The sequence below is a fragment of the Astatotilapia calliptera genome, chromosome 13 (genome assembly GCF_964374335.1).
Source record: "Astatotilapia calliptera chromosome 13, fAstCal68.1, whole genome shotgun sequence".
NCBI lineage: Eukaryota > Metazoa > Chordata > Actinopteri > Cichliformes > Cichlidae > Astatotilapia > Astatotilapia calliptera.
In genome coordinates, this window is record NC_137434.1 from 31,676,632 (window position 1) to 31,692,708 (window position 16,077).

The 16,077-nt window shown below is 43.4% G+C and overlaps 2 long non-coding RNA genes across 3 annotated transcripts; one reads left to right on the top strand and one right to left on the bottom strand.

Annotated features, from left to right (window-relative positions):
- The first annotated feature begins 2,322 nt into the window (after positions 1-2,322).
- Positions 2,323-4,723, top strand: LOC145419732 (uncharacterized). The gene is made up of 2 exons (XR_013901071.1): positions 2,323-2,461; positions 4,644-4,723. It is a non-coding gene; the product is annotated as an uncharacterized LOC145419732 (long non-coding RNA).
- Positions 4,644-5,378, bottom strand: LOC145419731 (uncharacterized). Of its 2 annotated transcripts, none has more exons than XR_013901068.1 (3): positions 5,157-5,378; positions 4,947-5,027; positions 4,644-4,824 (listed from the first exon to the last, which is right to left on the bottom strand). It is a non-coding gene; the product is annotated as an uncharacterized LOC145419731 (long non-coding RNA). The 2 variants fall into 2 exon arrangements; XR_013901069.1 differs by having other exon boundaries at positions 4,684-4,824; positions 4,947-5,030; positions 5,157-5,270.
- Between the last annotated feature and the right edge of the window lie 10,699 nt (positions 5,379-16,077).

The window sequence follows — 16,077 nt, forward strand, 5'->3', positions numbered from 1 at the left end:
CCGTCCACTGGATGCCGTTAACGTGCCCACCCTCAAGGCCCTATATACATGTGTGTGTCATGAGAGTGTAAGTAATGTGGATGTCTAAGTTGTGAGATAAAATTGAGGCACAGGTGGCCAGAAGAGGACAGGGGGGGGGGGGGGGGGGATGTCTCCCCTGCACCCTGGTGACACACCCCAAGGCCCTACCTGTGTGGGTGAGTGTGGTGGAGTGGGAAGAGGGAGGTAGCCGGGGATGGGGAGGAAAAGGAGGGAGGGGAGGATGCCCCTCCCTAGGGCCAGCTCCCCCGCTGACCCCAGTAGGCACCCCCGTCCTCTGGTACCCACCAAGGCAAGGCAACGACAGCTTTCAGGCTTTATGCACAGCTGGAACTTGAACCCTGAAACTCTGCGTCTGCACAACAGCTGCAAGGCACTGCTGGGACCCACAGCGCCACAGTCTGTAAAGCTGTTACAGATGAGGAAGGGTCCAAAGGTTCATCTCTGCTGTAAGGCTGACACTTTAACCAGTGACATCACAGCTCCTCAGCTGTCACGGGTTAGATTCAGTCACTGCACCATCTTGTGGTAGAAATCAGTATTGCACCAAAGAACAGCCAGGCCCTGCTTCGACTTCAGTTCAGTCATCAGTACTCAGACTCCTCTCAGGCTGCCTCTGACCTCAGGAAATCACATGATAGGGTGGGGCCAGGTTTCACAATGAGCTCACCCAAAACTCTGGCTGATTGGGACCCACACCCGCTTTCACACCTTGGCTCATGTGATTAGAGGATCATCAGGGGGTCCTTTTGTCCCTCTTTGGGGGAAACTCCCACTAGGTTTATATCTGGGATTCTCCACCATTTGACCTTAGAACTGAAGAAGCTTCTCGGATGAAGGTGAAACGTCTTCAAGCAACTGAAAGAAGTCCAGACGCTTTTCTTTGCAAGCTCCTTTGACCATTTACAGTTATATTTCTCACCTGTGTGCAGTGTTGGGAAGGTTACTTTTAAAATGTATCCCACTACAGATTACAGATTACAGGCCCCAAAATGTATTTTGTAACATATTCTGAATTCTTTGGATTACTTAATATATTATCATGCTGTTTACAGCTACATGAATGTCCTATTGCTGTGTGATTTATTACTATTACTGAAGGCTACTCTCCACACCAACACCAGCTAGATGTTTAAACCTTAATATAAATGAGTAACAGTAGGTGGACATTAGGTAAGGCTGCACTTTTTGCAGCGATCTCGTATAGAAACTATTCGGCACGTATATAAAACAGGTCCGCTCCGAGCCGTAGTAAAGGGACCTCTGGCTAATACGTCGGGTTCGTGTCGGGCTCGTAGCTGAAAACTAGCTTTACTTTGTTGTCTGGGTCAACTTTGCTAGCGGGAGACAGAGAGAGGCGTTGAAAGGCTGCTGCAACCAAACTTATTGTTTCAGAGGAAACACGAACACAGCGTATAGTCGAGTCTTAACAGCTTACTTACAGCTGGACTACACCGCCCATCAGGCTCAATTCTTTAGCGCTATGCCTGTAACACTGCCTGTTGCCTTCATATTAAATCATTTTTTGAGCACTGATTTTTAAAAATATTTCTTTACATCATTATGCTGCTGCAAGTAGGGGTGACATGAGCAGTGAGACTGAGACACAGACATTAGAGCCTCTTAATGCGTGTTTTGTTTGGGTTTCCACCAGTGTGGAATTACCAAAAACAGAGAGGGCATAGCCGAACATATGAAACAGGAAAGTACCGCCATGTAATCCCTTTATTTCAACAAAGTAACTGTATTCTGAATACCACCTTTTTAAACGATAACTGTAACAGAATGCAGTTACTCATATTTAGTATTTTAAATACGTAACGGCGGCACATGTACTCTGTTACTGTCTGTGTGGCACACGAATGAACAGAAAGGTTGAAAGGTTTTTTAAATCCAACCAGTAAACTGATTAACATGTTCAAACAGGACATCTGTGCCACGTAGCAGAGAGATGGTAGGTGTGATACCGCTACAGTTTCTCTGCTCCTTTCTGTCAGTGTGACTTCTGGTGGGAGTTTTGTGGTTTTACTGCAGTATAAATGAGAACACCAGCTGATGTTTTTTCCTGTGAAGTTGGTACATGAGGCTGGCGTTTTTAATAAACATGTTCCTTCATGTTCTGCATTTTAATGCCATTAACTCAGAGCTCTCCCATCATGACTCCTCATTGGAAACTTTTGGTTTTACATCTAGAGATCAGCAAAGGATGAGTGTCTTAGACTAGAGTGGATGTTTACACACCTGCTGTTAATATTTCCATCTACAGACAGGTTCATTTAGACAGTGACACTTTCATACAGGCCTCCATTATCACAGTAATTGAACAGTTTACTGAAAAACAGTTTCATGGCTGCGTGAGTATAGAGGAGAGAAACAGCTGGTGGTCTGAAGCATACCACATCACACGTCAAACATGGTGGAGGTCATAGCTGGACTGGCCATCGGGCATACCGGGCATTTGCCCGGTGGGCCGCTGGCGATTTTTTGTTTTTATGGGCCGATGTTTTTTTTTTTTTTGTTTTTTTTTAGGAAGGGTATATATAATGAAAGGTGTTGGATTGGCCAATTGGTCATGATCGACTCTGGGCTGGACCAATTACAGCCGAGGAGGCTGGCTGCACCCTCCCCCTTCTTTAGCAATCACGTGATTTTCGCGCATTGCATGCCGGGAACTCGTGGCAAAACAATCCAAGTACCGCATCAAATGCAAACATTTGCAGCACCGCAAAACGTTCATTCTCCGGTTCCAATACCTTCTTTTTTTTTCTTTGCCGCACAAAAAAGGAATGTACAAAACAAAAGGAGAATAATGCCGGTCCGTACAAAGACAGACTCGACGAAAAGACAAAGAAAAGATACGAGGAAAAAATCAAAGGAGTGAAAGGGTCAGACCCTTATGAGTGGACAAAAGACGTCAGCGTGCTGCCCAACTTTCACCACGCTCAGATTTATAATTATACGCTTCTTGGAGTGAGTGCATACACTCATGAACTTTAGTAACTTCAGGTCACTGCAACAAGCCCAGGTACAGTTTACCGACAGATGGGTACAGGACCTTGAAACGCACCGTGTAGAACGAAAGACTATTGTACATATCATAAGTTTACCAGTCTCACAAATCGTCTTCATAAATACACATTCATTAACAGTTTATTAATAGGACCTTTAAGCTCAACGGTAATTAATTAGTAGTGGAAATAATTTCTGGTAGTGTAACAGTGTTTATGTGGTATTATTCCACTTGCCACAAATATCAGTGTAACGGGGAAACAGCGCCCCCCTCTCGGTGTGGCTGGCTGCAGTAATCGCTGCCAGTCTGCCGTACGAGCCATACGAGAGGTGAGTTGTATTGTTCCGCACACAATATAGCTAAGTAGTACAGACACATAAAACATGTTTGATTAGCTGACGAGCACCGAGTGTAATAAGTGCTTAGTGGACACATGTCCAACACCAGTTTTATGTACTTTTCATTTGTTTATTAATGTGTGAAAGTGTATGCTAAAGCGGAATGCTAATGAGATGTTCTGCCGTAGTGTGCTGTGCGGAGTGGTGTGTGGCGAGCCTGTGCACTGATAATACACCGTTGTTTCCATTCAGGTACATCATTTGTTGTTGCTGTTATTTTATTGTATATTAGAAATTGTAATATTGCTGCAGTAATCGCTGCCAGTCTGCCGTAGCCATACGAGAGTGTGCTGTGCGGAGTGGTGTATGGCGAGCCTGTGCACTGATAATACACCGTTGTTTCCATTCAGGAAATAAAGTGGCAACGATCGATCAGAGACTCCTTGTCTTTTTAAAAACACTACACAACGCAGAGTCGAGGAGTCTGTTTGGGCCGAACTGTTGCAGCGGGATGAAGCAGAAACCGGTTACAGTAGCATTACAGAAATGTAGCAGTGACAGTAATATTGTATATTGTAATCGCAATGGACAATTAGTGATACAAAACAACTGTTTTATCCTGTGAATAAAAGTATATGTTTTTGTCAGTGTACCATGGTTATAACAGAAGCGAAACGCAATATTGTGTCAGAACAATTCACTATTTATGCACAATAAATAAAGGAGCAGAGCGCAACAATTTCTGTTCAGCGCCAGACTTGCATGTAACCTATATCACCAATTATGTTAAGAAACATGACGTATTAACTACTACAAAACTCTGACCTTTGTGGGAATGCTTGGAACAGACTAACATGTGAGCTGGAGTGTTCTGAGACGTTATATTTGGTATATCCAGACCATCCATCGGCTCTTACTTCGGAAACATGGCTTAAAACATTTCTCTTCAACGACGTAATCCGATAAAAAAAAAAACGATCTCTTTACCCGTCGACTTCCTGTGGCTGTCATGCGACCGGCTATTGCAGTTAATAATAATACAACAGCTTCTTGCCATTTTTTGGGTTTCTTTTTATCGCTGTGTAACTGAGTTCAATTGAAAGCCTGCGTGCGCTAGTACCTCTTGCCACAAGTTCCCAGAATCCTTTGCGGTTTTATCCCTGAATGACGTCACATTTTCAATCTTTATCCTGGTGGGCCGGTCTCTAGTCAAAATGCCCGGGCCGATTTTTTGTCCCAGTCCAGCCTTGGTGGAGGTAATGTTATGGCTCGGGCCTGTACGGCTGCGGTGGAAGTGGGTCACGGTTTATTGATGTTGTGACTGCTAATCGAAGCAGCAGGATGAACTGTGACGTGTGACCTTTGCTCTCCGCTCAGAGTCACGCAAAAGCTGCAAAACTGATCGGACAGAGCAGGTGGAGTATGAGCCAAAGCAAACTGTAAAAGCAAATAAAGTAAATAAATGGGATGTTCTTAATGAAATTATGAAGTTTGACAGTTGAAGATTATACACACGTGTGTTTTCTTCCATATACGGCATTAAATCAAAATCATTCTACCTTCCGGTGTTCCAGATCTACTGGCGTTTAGATCAACTGGCGTTGGTCGGACAGATGTGCGGCAGTCTTGCGTTTCAGTAGCTGCTACCGACAAACCAGCAAAAAAACGGCAAATGTGTCACCTGTGACACTTGTGAGGTTGTCTCAAACACACTCCGTCAGTCTTGATGCTGTTGAACAACAAAATGTTTAAAAATGTGGCGAGTTTACCTGGTGATATCCTCATGCGCGACGCGATCGCGAAAACAGCAAACAAGTAACACCACGCCGTTGTTGTTCACAGGACAGCAAGAGTAAAGATCGGGAGACTCTTGTCGTCGTTATCGTTCCCCTCGCACGGTTTATTTCTCCGAATTCAGCGTTTTTGCTTCACAACTACAGCGAGCAGTTTACTTTGTGCACTAACATGGACTCGAGTCAACCAGCGCCACCTCTGGCCAAGTGCCACAGCCTACAGCCAGATCAACCTGTGACACATCTGCAGCACGTTTGAATTCGTGTCATGCACATTTGCTCATATGTCGTACACCGTAGCCTTGAAGATGTAAAAAGTGCCTCAGAGCAGCACACGGGCGTGTTATCGTACTGTTGTTAAAAGTTCGTTAGTTTTGGAGCAATGGAATTATGAAAAAAGTTAGTCCATTGAGGAGCCCTGTACAACACGTCTTCACATGGGACACGCCCCCCGTCATTTTGTTATTATTCAATTCAGAACTGCCCAGACCAGACACAGTGACGTTTCACCAGAATCCCTTTGATCTCTGGTCTTCTTTATGACATCAGCACACTAAAACCTATAAATAGGGGAGAGGTTCTCACTCTTGGCAGTCTTTCAAAGAGAGTGGAAGAATTCACTAGGCAGGAAACTACTGGAAACTTGCGTTTCTGACACAGTTGACGGTATTTTTAAAAAATCTTTTAGTTGGTACAGAGATTTAGCATCAACTTCAATTTGAAATATGAGTCTGTCAAATCCTGTTGTATGCAACATGAGAGCCGAGAACGAAAAACTTAAACAGCAAATCAAAGAGCTGAAAAATGAGAATAAAACTCTCAAACAACAAAACTCTACCATACGTGACCTTAAAGTCGAGAACGCCGACCTTAAGGAGCAAAAAAGAGAGCTCATAAATGAGAACAAGATTCTCCAAAAAAACATTGAAGTTCTCTTCAAACGAAGTGGGTTCTCTAAAAACAAGAGGAAAAGAGACCTGCAACTAGAGAATGAAACAATTCACATCAGAATTCAAGAGCTGGAATATTTGAATACAGTTCTACAGGATTCACAGAGCTTCAATAGCAAAGAAATTCAGCAACACAAAGAGGTGATGCAGGAAATGCAGGATGAAATCAGAGAGCTGCAAAGCAAAAAGGCAGGCTATGTTATAAAAGTGAAAGGCATGGAAAAGGACAACCAGTCTTTAAGAGAGGAAAATGATGTGACGGTAAAACGCATGTGTGAGCTGAAAAGGGACTTTGAAAAGGAAAAAGATGACATGCAACAGGAAATACAGGCTGTTAAAACTGAGCTCCATCAGGCAAACACAGCCTTTAAAGAGTTACAAGAGAGTGAAGAAAGAAAAAGGATCATGAATGAGGAAAACAAAACAACGGACAGTGAACAGCTCAGACAGACCCTGGAACTCCAATGCTTTGCACATGAAATTGACATATTGAGGCGGCATAACGAACTTCTTGAACAGGACCTCCAGGAGCTTTCCAAAAGGAGTGGTGATTCTCAAAAAGAACTGAAACCACACGATGAGGGTGCGAAAGGAGAATCCCAGATCTTCAAAGCCACTGAGAAAGACTCCGAACATGATTTTAACGTGACCAACAGAGAAAAGGAGTTGTTGTGCCATGAATTTGAGGAAAAGAAAAGAGAGCTTGAAGAGGTCAAGAAAAATCTGTATGATTCACAGGAAGCCTTGACAACAGAAGACATGGCGTTGCAAACCCAAGCTCAGACTCCCAAAGTTTCACAGGAAGCACATAACGATCTGATAAACAACTACGATGTCCAAGTTGACATACTCAAACAACAAAATAAGGCCTTAGAAAATAAGGTTAGTGACCTTACCAAAAAGATGTGGAATGGACGGGAAGCGATGAGACAAATGGAAAAGAACTTTCAAGAACAAAGGAAGCTACTCGAAAATCTCCGAGGAGAATTCGAGGAAATTTAGCACAACTACGACTTTGGCCCTCCCTATTAAAGCTGGTTAACGCAGGTTCAATAGGGCTATAACTTAGACAATGGAAGTTCATTTGATTTAATTGGCCCAAAATGAGTGACTGCACCCAGACACTCAGTAGCAAAAAAATTACAGAGATTCAAGAGAGAAAACTGTTTCTGCATAGACTCCTATAGTACTGCAAGTCGTGTCATCGCTTGGTGTCCTGCATAGAGTGCAGCTTTAAGGTATCTACGTATCTTTCAGAATTAGAAGCTATGCTGCGTCAGGGGTTATAACAGCTGTGCCCCCCCCCCCCCAACCGGTCGAGGCAGATGGCCGCCCCTCACTGAGCCTGGTTCTGCCGAAAGTTTCTTCCTGTTAAAAGGGAGTTTTTCTTTCCCACCGTCACCAAGTCTAAGGAGCTTGGAGAAAAGCGCCTGGACTTCTTTAACTTAAAGAAGTCCAGGCGCTTTTCTTTCCAAGCTCCTTAGACTACTATGGCCTCGATGACTGATAACCTTCACAGACACTGTCATCAAGGGTTTGCTCACAGGGGATCATCTGATTGTTGGGGGGTTTTCTCTCTTATATTGTATGGTCTTTACCTTACAATATAAACAGCCGAGAAGCGGCTATTTTTGCCATCCGGTGCTTTAGAAATACATCTTAGCTGAACTGAACTCCATAACATCTGGACCGAAATGCCTACACACAACGGTAGGCATTTCAATCAAGAGCTCTGTCCAAAACGTTCAATGACAAGCATCAGCACCAGGATTGTTTTTTAGCTCACCAACAGTTTTTTATTGTAACTGCAACTTTGTAAGACTGGGTTGGGAGATGTTCTTGTGGTGAGCTTTTATTCACATAATTGGTTTCTTTAATAGTGAAATAAAATAAATTTGTATAACTGGAAACAGCGTTCTCATGTGTGATTATCACATTGTATTCTTTAAACCATGTAACAGAATATATAATATATATAATTTACTCATAGTCATATTAATGTCTAATGTGATTGAGTTTCCTCATCTCTACTTATGTGCTGATGTGTTCACTGAGGCCATTGTATGGTCCATTTTGGCTGCATTTCCATGTTTTAAACATGAAATTTGCTTATTTAAAGGGTGTCTCATGTATCTCTTATGCAGAAATATGTGTTGCCTAGCTGGACAAATGTAGCACAGGTCTACTATTATTGGCCTAATGTATTTTACCAATCATTTCAGCATCCAGATAATCTCTTTCATACTCCCTTAGATGAATTTTGCCTGGTTGTCATGAAATAGGCATTTGAAACAATAACTACCAGTATCTTCGAATGTGTGTGATTGCACTAATCCTACACATTCTTTGCAAGACAACTGGGTGCTTTTATGTAAAGAATGATCTGAGAACACTGAGGCTAATGAAGTAACAAGAGAAACATAGTAAGTAGTCTTTCAGTTTGCATGATCAATTTTGATTATTGTTCATTTTCATTTACCATGTCAACATGTTTTAGAGCAACGTTTTCTGATTTTGAGCTCTTTTAGGTGTAAGTCATCGTCAGTGATCACCCTAAGCCCAAAGCAACACCAAACATGGGCAACCAAAATGCATCATTTTGTTAGCATGTAATTGTTCTCCCAATTCTTAGAAATCAGGAAACAACAAAAATAACAATTTTAACTTACAGACATGAAACACTCCCCCACCCTGGAAAAAAGTCCATTTTGCCTTTTACAAAAATATAAGGTTAGTGTAATGTTAGATTTTGCATTACTACCTATGACTGAGACCTCAAAGGTAATTCCTCGACTGCTTCAGTAACAGCCTGGTTGATTTTAACAAGTTAAGTAAATTTGCGGTCAATTTAGACTCAATTCAAAATCTCCTACTTGGGACGAACACTAAATGTAAATAGCTGACTTTCTAAATAAACCTATCCATCTTTGCAAGGTCCATTTTTGCTTTCATTAAATTCCAAATGTTTAGCCATAATTAGCTTAGCTGTCCTACTCTTGTTACTGCTCTTTCCTACTGCTGTTACAATCAAATGAACATCTCTGCAAAGATAAATTAGCTGAGACCTTAGGTTGATGGTAGTTACTAGCAAACACAGAAACGTACATACACTATATAGTACAGTTCTATGATACATCACCAAATAGAACAATTTGTGGCAATGCAGACAAGCAGAGAAACAGTTTAATTAGTTGAATTTGTTCACTTGATCGGAGGTGTGTTTCCTGCAGATATACAACATCGGATCTCAATGATTTTAAATGAGTAAAAACCCTTGTGCGTTTAACCGGATTATTTATACCTTTAACATTCCAGCTTATAAAACGAAGAGGCAGATGCCTTTGCCACTCCATACTATTCATTCACTCTCACATTCACACACTGGTGGAGGCAGCTACAGTTGTAGCCACAGCTGCTCTGGGGCAGACTGACAGAAGCCAGGCTGCCATATCGCGCCATCGGCCCCTCTGGCCAACACCAGTAGGGAAGTAGGGTAAAGTGTCTTGCCCAAGGACACAACGACCAGGACAGAGAGCCCAGGGATCGAACCGGCGACCTTCCGGTTATGGATGCAATTCCCAACCCCCTGAGCCACGGTCGCCCGTAATAAATAAATAATAAATAAAGGGAGAGTGGAGGATTATGGAGAAGCAGAGAGAGGACTGTGTTGTGAGACGGGCATTTGTGCTGTAAAGCTGGGCGTGTTGCCTGCTTGTCTATTTAACAGTGATGAAAATGATATTAAATAAATCTCTTAGTGTGTTAATACAGGAGGCTACGGACCTGGACCAACCGCCCACCACAGCGACCAGAGCAGAATGATAGTGATGGGAACCACACCCAGCAAGAATCAGCACCAGGAGAGAAGTAGAGGAGAAACTAAGAGAAGCTGTAACTCATAAAATCGGGTTGAAATTTGGGGCCAACGGACTTGTGGAGGTTGGGAAAGCGTCCGGAGCATCGCAACAAAAGGTGAAACAAAAACACACAAGCAGAGAAACGTGAGAGAAAAGCTCCTTTTAAGGAAACACCGGCAAGGTTAAAGCAGGGAAACTTAACCTACACCTGTTGTTAAATGATGAAGTTTATCCACTACTAACAAATAAACCCTCTGGGTTGCAGGACAACAACTTAACTTCAAAGAAAAAGAAAAGAAAGAGACTGGTATGACCAACCAGTGATGAGACAACAAATTCAGTGGTTAAGAGTCAAATTGTGAGATGTTTCCTGCTGATTGAACAACACAAGTGAGTTACTGACGGAAGGAAAATTCTCTTTTGTGCTTTTAAACATGATCTTAAGAATTTAAACATGTACCTGCGTTGTCCTGTCAGCTTGGTGGGCTATGAGTTGATTATATCGTGAGAAAAAAAACAAATAAAGGGGAGAGAAGGCTGACACGGCCTGGCCCGGTGTCTCTCCCCTCTCTTTGTGACACAGCCAACACAACATCATTTTCCTGTTCGCCTGTTTTTGTTTTGTTTTTTGTTTTTTCTCTGTATGTTTAATTGCAGGCTGCTTTGCCGGCCCTGGAAGCCGAGGCTGACCTGGACTTCTGCTCTCCCCTCTACCATCTTTGATGTGACCCTGACCAAACGCTGCAGCAGCTGGAGCCACAACAACAACCTGAAAATGTCAACAGTGCAGCAGGAAAAGGATCTCATGCAGCGGAGACGGAGAGCGCCAAACCTAAGGCCCGCTGTTACGTTCTTAGGCTACGTCCACACGTACACGGGTATTTTTGAAAACGGAGATTTTCCGTTTTCGTTTTAAAAAATAATCCCGTCCACACGTAAAGGCAGGAATGAAGGAAAACGCTGCTATGAACATGCCAAAGCAACAGGTGGCGCTAGATTCCTAACCGTGCAGAAATGTTGGCCAATCAGAAGTCTAGAAGCCTCGGTGGGAAAAAGTAAACAAAGCTGGGGCATAGAAGCAGAACAGAGTCGTATGTGTGGAGGGACAGTAACTGTGTGTATATGTAAGCATTTAAACACTGCAGAGAGTAGAACTAACAGTAACAGTATTGTAGAAATTCATTTCACCGAAACAATAACGTGGCGCACAGTGTGACGTCAAAAACTGCGCACACCTTTGACGCTGCGTTTTCTCCGTTTTTCTTGTCCACACGTAAATGCAAAAACTGAGTTTTCAAAAATCTTCGTTTTCAGTGACCAAAAACGCCGTTTACGTGTGGACAAAAGGTGCAAACACATAGAAAAATCTGCGTTTTCAAAAATACCCGGGTACGTGTGGACGTAGCCTTAGTCTAAGCGTGTATTGAACGCAACAAGAAATTGGCCCCACTCAGCACCACCCAAGAAAGAACACAAACAGTCGAATCTTTTAAAGTGCTAAGCAGCCATTTATTTGCTTCAGCAGTGAGCAGTGCCAAAAATAACAAACATAACACCCTGATGGCCCCTACGCTTTCCTACACAAATGAAAACCAACCAAAATACAATTCACTTACCTAACTTTCTAACAAAAAACAGGAGAAAACGTAATTCTTCTCACGCCTACTAGGCTGCTGCAGTGAACAATATATACAAGGTGAACAAAATACACAATTGCTATTTTACAAATCTATTTACAAAACTAAGATACTAACACCAGTCACACACACGGCTATACTTGCAAATCAATAGGCAAACGCTGCCGATCTCCGACCTGTATTCCCATGTGATGTTATTGTTGTGTGTGTGGGGGGTTCTATTCCACTGCAGGGCAACCTGCATGTGGCCAATAAAGCCTTCATTCATTCATTCATTCATTCATTCAAAGACACTATGAAACAACGACTCAAAAACATGATGGCGGCGAGTAGAGAGAGGGGGCCAAGCAGCTGTCATCTGGTAGTTAAATACTGGAGGTGATTAGCCAATTATCCAATCCAAGGACAGGAAGAGACTCCACCCAGCTACTCAGCAGGCACGCCCAGGTGTCCGACTCCTAAAAGAGAAAGGGGGAAAAACCCACAGCCATCCTCTGGTGGGAGGAGTCACACATAAAACAAACACTGACAACATTGGATCATCTTGATCATCTTCGTTCGGCGAGATATATTGTAGACATTGACTTTGAGTGCAGAGGATGCAAACACGCTTACACACACATGGATTATGAGTAGAATAAGTCTCTGGGTCAGAGAGTCCTGAACATGATATTCTAAACCAAATTTGCATCACTAGAAGAACAATGGATAACAACATTAGATTATCAAGGCTAGGCAGAGAGGTGTTTTGGTTTTCTGTCTCTTACAGAGGAAGGAACAGACACCAGACGAGGTCACGGAGATACGAGGATCCTTCGCAGCAGACACAGACACAGAGATGGCCGAGACAGCAACTGGGGTCAAGTGTCATGGCGTTTGGGCTCCGGCTAGTCACCTCGAGAGGATGGATCCCATAAACACAGCAATAAACACGAAGGGGTTGGTGAAAAACCAGGAACAGCAGACCAACGAGGCTCGAGAGGCTCTTGGTAAAAAGGGGGACACGGCTGTGACCCCTGAATACACAGATCACTGTTTGAAATCAGGGCAGAAAAATCCCCTGATCTGTGCAACGACCGAAGGGTGGTCTAACCCCGGAGGTCGAAGAAAGAAGAGCAGAGAATCACCCCACTGGAAGACACTGGTAGCTGCAGCAATAAAGTGAAGGTTAAAAGCTCCTTGGACAGAGGTTCTAGTCTGAGTACGTTTGAAAGGTACAAGGTGGCACCAAGATGGGGGTGGGAAACTGGAGTGCAAAATAAAGCTGTGGGAGAACTGGGGAGTGATGGGAGTGTCATCTGTACCTACTGTTGCTGTTGTAATCATAGTTTTTCTTACATCTGAACTGCGCAAACACAGAGGTCATCACACATATGCTCCACCCGTTAAAGGGGGACAGAGGGCCTCAGGGCAACACTGGATTATGAGGTGTAAGTGATCTCTTTAAAAAGAGATCAAAGGGGGAATTGTGAGATTATTATATTATCTTATGCCACGTTAGACCCCTAATTAAAGATTGTGAAATTGTTATGTAGTTTAGTTTGCATTATTCTCCTGAAGAGGTGATAACTATTACACTTATTAAACTGATTTGTATTACATCAGACTGCTGATTCATTGTGAATGAATGATGTTGTTTATGATGCACGATACAGCTGAGCTATAAGAAATCAGAGAGTCAGGACCTTATTTGTCTGATTAGAAGAGAACAGAGACCGGAGAGGTTTTCTGCCCCATGACTAGGCAGAGGGGGGCTGAAGCTAGAAGTATGTGAGAAACGCTCAGACACTTCGAGATCAGGCGGACACCCTCCCGCGCTCATCTCCCCTCCGGATGGTTTATGCTCAGAAGTGTTGGAATAAAATGATTGTTGACTGAGCATTTACACCGAGTGTTGTCCTTCCTTCAGCCCAAAGATCAAAAGAATTGGGAGGATTTAACACAATGCATTCTGGGCAGTTTGTTCAAAGTCTGACCATTCTGCACTCCAGATGGGTCGATTGCGTTAAAATTTTTTAATCGCGTTAATTGTGATTACGGCGCTAACGTGTTAACATTTACAGCTCTACAACAAACACAAAAACAGAGCACATCATGATAGAGACTTATAATTTGCACCGATGTATTTTCTATTTCTTGCTGTGTTGATTTGTCTGCTATTCTCAATGTATGAGAAATTATAATGGCTGATTGTTCGCCATTTGCATAGGGGAGGGGCCACAGAGGGGCCAAAGAACATGAAAAATACTAAATCAGAGAATATAAATGAGCAGGTCCAGTGATGATGGTAAATCTGCTCTCCTGCAAAGATGTCCAGTTTGTTCAGCTTCCATCTGTTACATTCACATAATCATTTTCCTCATCAGTGCTTTCAAATTCATCCTCTATGTTGACATAATTGTGATCGTCAGATTCCTCGTCTGACACGCCTGCTTGCTCTGCACATTTCCTTTTTATCTTCACCGGCTCAACATTCACGTAATCCCTCTCTTCCTCCTCCTCCTCCTCCTCCTCGTCATCATCCTCCTCATATCTGTTTGTGGCAGCGACTGAAACACAAGCAGCAGAACTGAGTCAGTAAATATGAACAGAAAAACACAGAAAATGGTTTTCGTCATGAAACAAACAAATATTTGATTCCTTGTTGAATTCATAATGAGCAGTATGTGTCCGGTTTCACTATGAAAGACAAACAGCTGCAAATTCATGTGCATTTTACTGATTAACGGTTACCAAGCCAGCATTAACTACACCCGAAGCCCCAGCCTGACTTCAGCCTCACCACTGTGGGAAGCACAAAAGCCTGTGTGAGGATGTCGGGGACAGACTGCTGACCTCTGCTGTAGCTGGAGTGGGCTGCAGGAACATCAGCGAGCAGCTTGAAGACAAGATGAGACCTGTGTGTGAGATTATTCTCAAACGGATGGAACAGTGAGGGGTAACTCCAGAACTACACTGGAAGATCTCTTGAAGGATCTCCAAGCAGCTGGGACATTACCCTGCAGCACACACAGGTACTCCTGCTGAAGAGCTCACGTCCATGTGAAGTTTGTCAATGAACACATGAACGATTCTGATGAGACCAATCTGAGCTGTTTGAATGGAAAAGAACGAATTACTGCATCGCACTGAGGGAAAGACAGGAAATCTTAGGCAGGGAAAAGCCTCATGGACGAGTTTTGACCCAAAACATACGACTGAGGCTATCAAGAAGTGAGTCATGAAGAAACACATTACAGCCATGGAGCAGCCTGGTCAGTCTCTGACTTTAATCCAATAGAAAACCTCCAGAGAGCTCAAGTTTTTCTAGAAACCTTAAGGATCCTCTGCACGGATGAGAAGTTTAAAATCAGCTGAGACGTCCACAAATCTGGTGACCAGCTACAGGAAACATCTCACAGCTGAGCTTGTCAACAACAGTTAGTCCAAGAGGATCAAACACTTCGTTCCTTACGGGGCGATCGTGGCTCAAAAGTTGGGTGTTCGTCTTGTAATCGGAAGGTTGCCGGTTTGAGCCCCACCTCTGACAGTCTCGGTCGTTGTGTCCTTGGGCGAGACACTTCACCCGTTGCCTACTGGTGGTGGTCAGAGGGCCCGGTGGCGCCAGTGTCCGGCAGCCTCGCCTCTGTCAGTGCGCCCCAGGGTGGCTGTGGCTACAATGTAGCTTGCCATCACCAGTGTGTGAATGTGTGTGTGAATGGGTGGATGACTGGATGTGTAAAGCACTTTGGGGTCCTTAGGGACTAGTAAAGCGCTATACAAATGACCATTTCCCACTAAAATGCACATTTATTTGTAACTGGGACAGAATGTCTTCCACTGTTAAAATAAACCTGCTATAAAATGATCAATTATGAAATTATACACTGATCATTTATTTCTAAAAGGTTAAAATGGTGAATTCAACAGAGTGTCAGATACTTATTTCCACTGTATACTGTTTGTTCTCATGAGCACAGACTTTGGATCGGGATGTGGGATCAAACCGCCTGGCTCGTCGTCTTCTCCAGAGGACCAGACAGACCACCAGCAGGAGCACCAGGAACTGCTGACGCCACCAGCAGCCACCAAGGAACTACGAGAGAAAACGATTACAACATGTTTCTGGGAAATCTGCAACATGAAAAGTGATGCTGTATGAGCAGTTATGTCTGTGTAGGTTGTCATTCATCCAGGTAATGGCGGTCAATCATGTGACTCATCACATGAGCCAAGGTGAGAAAAAAGGCGTCTGGGGAGCATCTGAAAACTGGATTATAGGTGCCAGGTGTCCAAGCCCCGCCCTCTGTTCAAGGATCACAGTGGACTCCTCTTTCAAACCGCCTGTCTTCTCTGTCCAAAATATCCTCAAAGAGTGACCTTTGACCTTTAGATGCAGACGTACAGCTGAGTCTTGTCCTGTCGAGGTGGCTCTTCTATGTTGTGTGTTTATGAAGTGTTTGGTGTCTCCAGC